The sequence below is a fragment of the Giraffa tippelskirchi genome, chromosome X (assembly GCF_054371585.1).
Source record: "Giraffa tippelskirchi isolate mGirTip1 chromosome X, T2T-mGirTip1v1.2.pri, whole genome shotgun sequence".
Classification (NCBI taxonomy): Eukaryota; Metazoa; Chordata; class Mammalia; order Artiodactyla; family Giraffidae; genus Giraffa; species Giraffa tippelskirchi.
Window position 1 is genome coordinate 109,102,395 of NC_137289.1, and position 12,616 is coordinate 109,115,010.

At 40.6% G+C, this 12,616-nt stretch overlaps 1 long non-coding RNA gene across 1 annotated transcript in view; it reads right to left on the minus strand.

Annotated features, from left to right (window-relative positions):
- Window positions 1-240: 240 nt before the first annotated feature.
- The window catches only part of LOC145535368 (uncharacterized), a 136,493-nt gene continuing 124,117 nt past the window's right edge, over window positions 241-12,616 (minus strand). The window contains exon 4 of the long non-coding RNA XR_014075393.1: window positions 241-1,960. This is a non-coding gene — a long non-coding RNA (uncharacterized LOC145535368). The remainder of the gene's footprint in view (window positions 1,961-12,616) is intronic.

Genomic DNA, 12,616 nt, shown 5'->3' on the forward strand with positions numbered 1-12,616 from the left:
TCCTGTCCCTCATTCATCCTGGGATGAGCCTGGAGTTCCAGGGGCCAGGGCCTGCCAACATAGCAGCTGCCTAAAACAGGAGAAATTTGATGAGCGAGAAACTTAAAAAGGATTTGGGGAAAATTTTACTTGGTAATGTGCTTTGACACCCTCTCCTAGTAGTCGCAAGGAAATTTCAGTGAAAACAAAGTTGAATTTCACAGATTTTTTGGACGCTGGAGAGTATTGGGTTTTTTGGGATTTTTTTTTTTTTTTTGGATGTGATATCAAGATAGGGACTTCTCAGGTGGCTCGAGTGGTAAAGAATCTGCCTGCCAATGCAGGAGATATAAGAGACTCAGGTTTGATCCCTGGGTTGGGAAGATCCCCTGGAGAAGGAAATGGCAACTCACTCCAGTATTTTTGCCTGGGAAATCCCACGGACAGAGAAGCGTGGTGAGCTATAGTCCATGGGGTCGCAAAGAGTCAGACACGACTAAAGCGACTTAGCACAGCACATCATGCTACAATGGGTCCAGGGCCCACTTCATGAACATGCAACATATATAGTCCCACAGGGACCCACGTTCAGAAAGACCCGAGGGATTGGTTTAATGTTTGCTGTTGCCACCTTAAAATTCTAAATAACTTTGTCTTTAAACATATATTTCATAAATGAAGCCCAAGAGGAGCATGTGCTTGAGCTTAAGCAGTACATGCAATATGGTCATCCACTGTTTCTTGCTACTCCATTCATGTAGAGCTTTTGTGATGCTCGCATGAGCACAGAATTCTAATGGACCCATGATGCTTGGGAGTTCAGTGAGACTCAAAGTAAGTATAAGGTAAGTGTGTGATGTCTACAACTGACTAAGTATTCTGGAGAGGCCTTGTTTTCCATATAAATCAGAACTTGCTGCAAACATGAAAGAAAGCAATCCCATTTGAAGAAACAGAAATGACTAAGGAACCCTATCATGTCCTTTCTTACTCGTGTTACTTCTCTATTAGTCAACCAGTTACAGAGTAAACATTTTTTTAAAAAGGTGGAGGAAGATAGGGCAAACCCTTTTTCTTTCTTTTCAGGCCTTCTTTACTTGTCAGTGAGCCAAAGGTAAAGAGAGTGAGTAGAATGCATGTGAACCAAGCAGTGAAATTAAAATGATTGGGTTCCTTTTGTGAAGCATTTCTGCCATTCTAATAAGAATGAAATACATATATACATACAAACCACAAAATACAAATTGTGTCATTTGATGATTCCACACATGAGTTAAATGCTCTTATGTTTGCATTTAAAGCTATCATTCTTCAATATAAATGTGAATGGTAAAATTCATCCTAACAATTTAAATTTTTAATTTTTCTTTACTCATAACCACATTAAATAGCAGATAAAAACCATTAGGAAAGTGAACAGGTCAACCACAGGAGAAAGGCAAAGGCTTTGTTTTTTAAGTTTAACTGCACTTTCCCTGCTTTCTGAACAAGGGACTTTGCATGTTCATTTTGCACCCGGCCCACAAATTATAGATCTGACCCTGGATGGGCCTCATGATGAGAACTAGAAAACCCAGACTCACAGGGGTTACACTTACATAAAAAAACCTGGGTCTTTCTTCCCTTTCACTGCCAAAGAAAAATTGGTACTCATACATCCTGCCATTACCCCTCCTGCCATCACAGCATTCATCTATTAGTGTAAAAATGTGGTCAGAATAGAGAGAAATATGGAACTAAGCCCTTCCTGAACCAGGTTCTGGGTATTGAAATCCAGGTGTGAAATCCAGTTACTTTAAATAGGAAGTAAAGAGTTGACTGCCCTACTCTACCTTGTAGCAGGAGAAGGAGAAGGAAGGCTGGAAACACTGAGCACTTCCTTACTCCATAACAGCCACTGTACCTGGTGGATTTCGTGTATGTCATTTAATCTAGAAGGAGACAGCATTCCCTGCAGACTTTTCCTGGGATCCAATGGTGCCTGTAGAAAGATCACAAGGAGGGAGCTGCCTTGTCTTTTTCTTTTTTTCTCTTTCAATAAAACACACACAACACAAAATTTATCATTTTAGCCATTTTTAAGTGAATAGTTCGGTGGCATTAAGTACATTCACATTGTTCTACAACTGTCAACCACCATTCATCTCTCCTTCTTAATTGCAACTAAAACCTCCCAGTGAGTGTTCCTCTGAAATGTCCAGCTTCAACTGCGCTTTCAAGTTAAAGAGGGTAAAAGAAAACAGTAAAATCTTAAAAAAAAATTTGTAGAAGTGGCCGAATCCATGGATGAAAGAGAGCCAAGAGAAAATGTCACCAGCATGAATCTGAGAATGTGAGATAAAAGGAATTTTCAAGAGTACAGTGTCCAACAATCTTCTTTTACATATTTTCAAGTCCTCGAAAAACTCCCAGAAAAATCTGTTATCAAGTAAAGCCATTTATCAGACTCACTTCAGGAGGACAGAACACCATCTTGACAGTTTTAATAGTAACTTAGAAGTTGTCGAGGATCTTTATAGAGTTTTAGGGCCTTACCTGGATGATTTTAAGGTGGGTTTTGCAAGGTGGCTGAGATGGGGCCAAGTTTGGGGCATAATTTAAGTTTTGGCCTGGAGGACACAACAAAAGAAGGGTTTTGAACAAGACTTTATGGGCAAGCTGGTAATCTAAGTAAGTAGTTATTTTATTGATAGTTAATAGTTGCAGATTCTAAGAACTATTATTTCCTGAAGCATGTGCTTAAGTTATTTTTGCTTGTTCTCAGTATTTTATATCATGAGGACAAGAAAATATGCCCAGTCCTGGTGTTGTTAAGGGGTTTTCCAGGTGGTGATAGTGGTAAAGAACCCACCTGCCAATGCAGGTAGACTTAAAAGACACGGGTTCGATCCTTGGGTTGGGAAGATCTCCTGGAGGAGGGCATGACAACTCACTCCAGTATTCTTGCCTGGAGAATCCCATGGACACAGGAGCCTGGCAGGCTACAATCTATAGGGTCACACAGAGTCAGACACGACTGAAGCGACTTAGCATGCATACAGTGTTGTTAAACACAGAAACAGGAACTTATATGGGTTTCAGTTCTCAACATAAAGAAGTCAAGGCAAGAAGGGTTAAATAATTAACCCCAAACTCTATGAGTAGTTTGTAACAGAACTGAGGCTGAACTCAGAACATCTGACTACAAGTACACACACACACGCAGACACACATACACACGCAGACACACAGACACACACACACAGACACACACACACACACACAGACACACCCTACTGGAATTAGTTACTTTCTCTTAAAATGAAAAACACGATATAATCATGCCACAAAAACTCTGGACAAAATGAAAGAGACCTCCAATTCTATCACTGTAATATCAATCACCTCTGTTATCTTCTTTCCAGTTTCTCTTTGTATGAAATGATTTTGTATTTTGTCTGTGTTAATTCTGTTATTCACTTGTTCTCTCTCTCCAGATCTTGTTTCTCTAATGCCTTCTTGAGCAAGATGTGTGCTCTTTCTGATTCCCCTTTATGCTGCTCACTACTCCCCAGAGTAGAAGAGAGTCTTGGCTTTTGTCGAAATAGGTCCAGTCATCTCAAGTAGGGTGGGGCCACAGAGATTCTAGAACCATCTAATCAAAAAGAGCAGCTTTAACAGGTACAGGCTTCAGAGAATGGTTTTTCTCACTAGCCCAACTTTTTGGGGCCCCAAAATCTCCAGGCAACTGACTGATGACAAAGGTAATGTCACGTGACTCTCCATCTTACTCATCCCTCACATTACTCTTTTCCTTCTCTCTCTGCTTTCACCCTCCCTCTCCCTACTCCCTGCTCTTCTCAAAAGGACTACTAAGCCTTCCACACACAATACCTCACTTCTTTGGAGGCTCCCATTCCAGGAATGAGCAACACTTTTGCTAGAATTACAATCACATTCTACAATGGGAGCGTGTCCATGGTAATTTCTTCTCAGTAACCTCATTCTCAGTAAAGGAATTCCTAAAAAGTTGTAAGACACATCACTATTAACTTAATCATATTTACTATGAACATGAGGATTTGCCACTTAGAGAAATCTCACTGTGAGACCTTTTATATATCAAATAATTGCTTAAATTTCTTCATCCTCTAAATTAAGATTTCCCCAAATCAGGTGATCTGTCACTGCATTTTTTTTTTCAGTTCAAATACCAATTTATTCAATTTTCATTCTTTCATGAGTATACACACAAGCTACAGAAAAAAGGCTCTCCTCATCAGTCTATGGTTATATAACCCCTGTATCTGACATAATGACATTCTACTACATCTTAATATTTTTTTCTTATTTTTTATAAATTTATTTATTTTAGTTGGGGGCTAATTACTTTACAATATTGTAATAGTTTTTGCCATACATTGACATGAATCAGCCATGGGTTTACATGTGTTCCCCTTCCTGGACCCCCCACCCACCTCCCTCCCCATCCCATCCCTCCGGATCATCCCATTGCCCCGGCCCTGAGCCCTTGTCTCATGCATCGAACATGGAATGGTGTTCTGTTTCACATATGATAATATACATGTTTCAATGCTATTCTCCCAGAACGTCCCACCCTCACCTTCTCCCTCAGAGTCCATAAAATTGTTCTATGCATCTGTGTCTCTTATTCTGTCTCGCATATAGGGTTATCGTTACCATCTTTCAAATTCCATATATATGCATTAGTATACTGTATTGGTGTTTTTCTTTCTGGCTTACTTCACTCTGTATAATGGGCTCCAGTTTCATCCATCTCAGTAGAACCGATTCAAATGTATTTTTTTTAATGGCTGAGTAATATTCCATTGTGTATATGTACCACAGCTTCCTTATCCATTCGTCTGCTGATGGACATCTAGGTTGCTTCCATGTCCCGGCTATTGTAAACAGTGCTGCGATGAACATTGGGGTACACGCGTCTCTTTCAATTCTGGTTTCCTCGGTGTATATGCCCAGCAGTGGGATTGCTGGGTCATATGGCAGTTCTAGTCCCAGTTTTTTAAGGAATCTCCACACTGTTCTCCATAGTGGCTGTACTAGTTTGCATTCCCACCAACAGTGTAAGAGGGTTCCCTTTTCTCCACACCCTCTCCAGCATTTATTGCTTGTAGACTTTTGGATAGCAGCCATTCTGACTGGTGTGAAATGATACCTCATTGTGGTTTTGATTTGCATTTCTCTAATAATGAGTGATGTTGAGCATCTTTTCATGTGTTTGTTAGCCATCTGTATGTCTTCTTTGGAGAAATGTCTGTTTAGTTCTTTGGCCCATTTTTTGATTGGGTCGTTTATTTTTCTGGAATTCAGCTGCAGAAGTTGCTTGTATATTTTTGAGATTAATTGTTTGTCTGTTGCTTCGTTTGCTATTATTTTCTCCCATTCTGAAGGCTGTCTTTTCACCTTGCTTATAGTTTCCTTTGTTGTGTCACTGCATTTGAATGAACTTTACAGAAGACGTCCTCCTGAAATCTAAAATGAATCCCTAAAATAAAAATGCATCCTGATATCCAAAATAATACAACAATAGAAGTCAGCAATACTCTTTCTCATATTCCTCATACCTCCATTCCTATGAAAGGAGCCCTTACATTTCAGTAGCTGGGGAAGATCTGAAGTGCAGAGCAGATGTTGACAGATGTAAAAATCATTTAGGAACTGATCTCCAAAGAAAGGCAGGACTTCCCGGGTGGTGCAGTGGTAAAGAATCTACCTGCCAGTGCAGAAGACAAAGGAGACATGGGTTCAAGCCTTGGGTGGGGAAGATCTCCTGGAGTACGAAATTGCAACCCACTCCAGTATTCTTGCCTGGGAAATCCCATGGACAGAGAAGCCTGGCGGACAACAGGATTGCAAAGAGTTGGACATGACTGATCAACTAAGCATGCATGCACTCCATGAGAAAGGCACTACTCCAAGAGAATAGTATATTTCACCTCAAATCTATTTCAAACCATGCAAACTGGCATTATCTAACATTCTAACTGGCTCCATTTCCTTACTGACCAAATAGCCTATGTTTCTCATTATTCTAGTCATTTCTCATTATTCTGCTCAGAACACTGCACAGCATGAGGTCTCATTGCAAAGATAATGCATATTGACTGATCAGAACTTCTCTGAACCACCCAATACTTATTTCTATGTGCACCACACACACTGCCCTATCACCCTTGGCTTGACTTTGAGAAGGAGATCATTGAATAAGGGTGTGGGCTCCATCTATGTAGAGGCTGGGGAGGGTTCACTGTTGTTGTTGTTTAGTCCCTAAGTCATGTCTGACTCTTTGCAACTCCATGGACTGCAGCACACCAGGCCTTCACTATCTCTAGGAGTTTGCTCAAATTCATGTCCATTGAGTCAGTGATGCTATTTATCTAACCATCTCAACCTTTGTTGCCCCCTTCTCCTCCTGTCCTCAATCTTTCCCAGCATCAGGGTCTTTTCCAATGAATCAGCTCTTCACATCAGGTGGCCAAAGTATTGGAGCTTCAGCTGCAGCATTAGTCCTTCCAATGAATATTCAGGGTTGATTTCCTTTAGGATGGACTGGTTTGATCTCCTTGCAGTCCAAGGGACTCTCCAAAGTCTTCTACAGCACCACAATTTGAAAGCATCAATTCTTCAATGCTCAGCCTTCTTTATGGTCCAACCCTTACATCCATACATGACTACTGGGAAAACCATAGCTTTGACTATACAAACCTTTGTTAGCAAAGTGATATCTCTGATTTTTAATAGGCTGTCTAGGTTTATCACAGCTTTCTTCCAAGGAGCAAGCAGCTGTTCATTGTTAAAGGTAATAGAATGACAATTGCCCAAGAAAAAGTGCTGAAATCAACTAGTCACATGTTTGTTGATTTCACTACTTCATCCTGGATCCTTTGTTTGTCAGTGAGCCTATCAGAACGTAGACCTGAATCACAGTTGAACAATTTGAGAACTTTCCTGTCAAAATTACTCCACCCTCTCTAAGCCTGTCCCTGAGAGACCCCTAAATACCTCCGGGAAAATAAATGGGATCCAGCCAAAGAGGTGACTACTGAATGAGTCGGCAGGGATTTTACTTAACCAGCTCAAAAAAAAACAAAACTTCCTGTGGACAGAGACCACTTGTGTGTGCATGCTAAGTCGCTTCAGTTGTGTCCGACTCTTTATGACCCCTTGGACTGTAGCCTGCCAGGCTCCTCTGTCCATGGGATTCTCCAGGCAAGAATACTTGAGTTGCTTGCCATGCCCTCCTCCATGGGATCTTCCCGACCCAGGGATCAAACCCACGTCTCATATGTCTTTTGCATTGGCAGGCAGGTTCTTTACCACTAGTGCCACCAGGGAAGCCCAGGCAGAAGCCACTTAGTAATCCTTAAAGCCAAAGCATTTAGGGCAGTAACTTTTAGACCCTCAATACTTATTTGCCCGTCTTATGGGGCAAAAGTCACTTCCTCAGCAAGGCTATCTCATAGTCCCCAGGAGGGAGCAGATAGCCCCATTATATACTCTCATACTCTTTATACATTTTCATTGAGGATTGTCTGTGATTACACATGTGTATTTACTTAATATCTGTATTTCACTAGACTCTAAGCTCCATTCATGCATATGCCAGGCTCAGAGGCACTCAATATATATTTGTTAAATGTTGTTTAATGAAAGTGTAAAGCTCAACAAACATACCTTGAGTCAAAGCTAAACTATTCTCCAGTAGATTACCTTCTGAATAAGATCCATACTTCCCCCATAACACTTAATAGCTAATAACTGCCACATCATTTGGTTAGTTTGATTTCTTCTTTGTAAATTTGTTTAAAGCACCCAGTGTTTTCCAGGTAGATGCCTACTGAAAATTTGCTGTTTCTAGCCTGTAAATATAATTGCAATTTCAAGCCAGACCCAGAGATGCAGAAGAGAAGTCAATAGAAATTGATAACTTAACTGGTTGACCTGCCAACTCCTTTTTTAACTTCATTCACAACAGGCAAGCAGCCTTTCAGAAATGATAAGTGAATCCTTAAATACAAATTTTAAAAACTGGAATAAAAATACTTATACACAAGCATTCATAGCAGCCTTATTCACAACAGCCAGAAGCTGGAAACAACCCAAATACCCATCAATGGATGAATGGATAAACAAAACGTGGTATATCCATACAATGGAATGTCATTTAACTACAAAACAATAAAGTACTGATACGTGCTACAACACAGATGAATCCTGAAAACATTATGCAGAGTGAAAGAAGCCAAACACAAAAGGTCACACATTGTATGATTCCATTTACTAATATATGAAAAGTTCAGAACAGGTAAATCCATAGACAAAGAAAGCAGATTAGCAGTACTTGCCAGGGACTGAGGGTAGGCAGAAATGGGGAAAGACAACTAATCAGATATGCTTCCCCGGTGACTCAGTGATAAAGAATCTGCCTGCAGTGCAGGAGATATAAAAGAAATGGGTTCGATCCCTAGGTTGGTAAGATCCCCTGGAGGAGGGCATGGCAACCCACTCCAGTATTTTGCCTGGAGAATCCCATGGACAGGGGAGCTGGGCAGGCTGTGATCCATGGGGTCACAAAGAGTTGGACTGAAGCAACTGAGCATACACTAATCCGACACAGGGTTTCCATTTGGGGTAATGAGAAACTTCTGAAACTAGACAGAATTGATAGTTGCACAGCATTGGGAATGCACTTATGCCACAGAATTGTACACTTTAGAATGGGTACAGCTATGGTGACAGGTTTTATCATTGTGTATGTGTGCATGCATGTGTGCTCACTCGCTTCAGTTGTTTCCAATTCTTTGGGACCCAGTGGACTGTAGCAGCCAGGTTCCTCTGTTCCTAGAATTCTCCAGGCAAGAATACTGGAGGGGGTTGCCACGCCCTCCTCCAGGGGATTTTCCCAACCCAGAGATTGAACCCGCATCTCATGCACCTCCTGCATTGCAGGCAGATTCTTTACTGCTGAGCCACCAGGGAAGCCCTATGTTTGAGTGTTTTACCATAATTTTTTTTAAATTTTCTTTTTCTAGCTACACCATACAGCATGTCAGATCTTAGTTCCCTGACCAGGGATCAAACCCATGCCCCCTGCATTGGAAGCACAGAATCTTAACCACTGGACCTCCAGGGACATTTCCTACCATAATTTTTAAAAAGCTAAAAATAAAACTGGAATCAAAATTCACAAGCTCAAAAAACAAAGAAAGAAATCAGTAGCCTTTACAAGAGGAAATTATTAGCCTAGTATTAATAATTCACAATTTCACACACTGGATTAGGTTATTACTACTATTTACACCACCCCTTCTACAAAACTGACACTAAGTTTCCCAAACAATACAAGGAAAAAAATTAATGAGATTAAGTTGAGACTTAGAAAAGCAATTACTGTGTTCAAATTAGTTCTTCCAGATTTAGGAAGATAAAAATTAAAATGGCAAATCTATGAAAGAATACATATCCCTAAATATTTTTGTTGATATTTCTAAGCACACCAGCCAAGAGTCAAAGAACTAGCTTTGTGAGCTGAGGCAAGTTAATACCTACTCGGGCCCTCAGCTCTTTCATCTCTCAAGTGATATGGTAAGATGAAAGAATTCTGCATTTTTAAGATAACTTCCTAAGAATTAGGAAGAGAAATTGATGATGTGGTTTTTCATGCCAACAGTTCAGGGATTTTTATCATGCTACCTAATTAGTTGGATCCAACCATTTCTAATAAAGGAAGCTTAGACCAAGAATAGCAAACTCAATGAGGGATATGCTTCTATGAGCCAGGCAGGTAATTAAGTGAGGGACACTAGGTGGTAACAATAATGAATCAAAGAGCTAGCGCCTATCAAAATGGGGCAGCCTCTATATAACTCCAGCTGGTTAGTGCTTCAAGCAAATGTGGGCCCAGTAATGCCAGAGCTTCCTGAAAGAAGGAAAAGCCAGAAATTTAGACTTTTATATGAAATCTCCAGATTTTGAAATGTTTGCATGTAGTTCAACTTTTTCTCAAAAAAAGTTGTGCAGACCAAACTAAACATTTCTACCAGGCTCTATATAGCCTAGGATCCCCAATTTTCAACCTCTGGTTGGAATATTTAACATACTTAGCTGGCATTGCTGACCAGAAAGCCACTGTGTGTACCTAGGCTTCTATAATACCCCTCCATGAGACACAATATAACACAGCTTGACTCAACCATTCTCAGGTATTTTTCAACACACATTTTTGGATAACTGTGTGCCCCAGATACTACCAAGCACCCTGGATACACAACAGGGAGCAAAAATTGGCACTGTTCTTGCCCTCATATGACTTACAGTCCAGTGGGGTAGATGAACCTTAAACAAAGAATCATAGTAATAGATGGGTCATTATAAGCTGTGCAAAGTACCCTCAAGGAAAGGAATCCAGTGCTAGAGGAACATATAATAAAGGAGCTCTAGTATGATCTATGACAAGCCTAGACAGCATATTAAAAAGTAGAGACATCACTTTGCCGACAAAGGTCTGTCTAGTCAAAGCTATGGTTTTTCCTGTAGTCATGTATGGATGTGGGAGTTGAACCATAAAAAAGGCTGAGCACTGAAGAATTGACACTTTCAAATTGTGGTCCTGGAGAAGACTCTTGAGAGTCCCTTGGACTGCAAGGAGATCAAACCAGTCCATCCTAAAGGAAGTCAGTCCTTAATATTCATTGGAAGGACTGATGCTGAAGCTGAAACTTCAAAACTTTGGCCACCTGATGTGAACAGCCAGCTCATTAGAGAAGACCCTGATGCTGGGAAAGATTGAAGGCAGGAGGAGAAGGGGATGACAAAGGACGATATGGTTGGATGGCATCACCGACTTAATTGACATGAGTTTGACCAAATTCCAGGAGATAGTGAAGGACAGGGAAGCATGGAGTGCTGTAGTTCATGGGTTTACAAAGAGTCAGACATGATTTAGTGACTGAACAACAACAGTATGATCTAAATTGTCAAGGAGGGCTTTCATGAACAAGTGGCTTTTAATCTAAGGTCGAAACATGAGTTGAAGTCAAATGGGTAGAGGAAGGAGCAAGCAGGTATCTTCAGCTACAGAAGTCTTGTTGGCAGGGTGGGTGTTGGGAGTAGGAGGAACAGAGGAAAGGTCCTAGTGGCTGGAACATAAGAAGAAGGGAGAAAAGGGAGGAGTGGTAAAGCTGAAGAGGATGGTAATGCTCAGCCCTTGTAGGGCCTTCAAGGCCAGTTGAACCTTTTGGTCTTTGTCCTTTGAGCAATGGAAAATGACTGAAGTATTTTAAGAAGGGAATAACATGATGCTATGTAAGCCTAGAAAGTTTCACAATGGCTCCTGAGTAGATGTACTGAAGTGGGGGGCCAAGTGGAATCAGATTCAGGTTGAGCTCATGACAGAGGCCAATATAGTGGTTTAGACTAAGAGGAAGAAATAAAGGGGTTTGAGAAATTTTTTAGGGAGTAAAATCAACAAGAAATTAATGGATTTGATAGTAGGAATTAAAAGAGATAAGATGGTTAAGACTGTTTCTCAGCTCTTGGAATGAATAAATGGATGGCTGATAGTGCCAATTATGATAAAGGGGAACACTTCCAGAGGGAAGATCTCCTGAATTTGGTTTTGCAATGCTGAGTTTGGCCTGCTTTTGAGACATTCAAGTGGACACATCAAGTAACCAGCTAGGTTTACGGGTCTTCAATAGACAGAAATTTAGGCATGATTAGCATGTAGATAAAAACAGAAGTTATGAATTCCTAATAGAGTCAATCAGGGAATAAGTATAGAGTAGAAACAAAGGAAGACCTAAAATCTCCAACATGTGCTGGCTTAGTAGAGGGGGATGAGCTAGCAAATAAGACTGAACAGGATTAGCCAGAGAGATAAGAGGAAAACTAAGAGAAGTGGGGTCACAGAATTCAAGAGAGGAGAGCATTTCAAGTAATGGAAGTGGCTGATGGTGCTGGAGAGTGTGTGGAGAGAAGGGAACCCTCCTATACTGTTCATGGGAATATAAGTTGGCGCAGCCACTATGGAGAAAAGTATGGAAGGTCCTTTAAAAACTAAAATTAGAACAACCATACAACCCTGCAATCCCACTCCTGGGCATATATCCAGAGAAAAATATGATCCAAAATGATGCATGCATCCCAATGTTCATTGCAGCACTGTTTACATTGCCAAGACATGGAAGCCACCTATATGTCCATCAATAGATGAATAGATAAAGAAGATGTGGTACCTATATACAATGGAATATTACTCGGCCATTAAAAAGAATGAAATAATGCCATTTACAGCAACGTGGATGGACCTAGAGATTGTTATACTGAGTGAAGTAGGTCAGACAGAAAAAGATAAACATCATACGCTATCATATATGCAGAATCTGAAAAGAAATGATACAAATGAACTTATTTACAAAACAGACTCACAAACTTAGAGAATGAATTTCTGGTTGCCAGAGGGGAAGGGTGGGGAGAAAGGATATTTAGGGAGTTTGGGATGGGCAGGTACACAGTGCTATATTTAAAATGGATTAACCAACAAGGACCTACTGTATAGCACAGGGAACTCTGCTCAATGTTATTGGGTAGCCTGGGTGAGAGGGGAGTTTGGGAG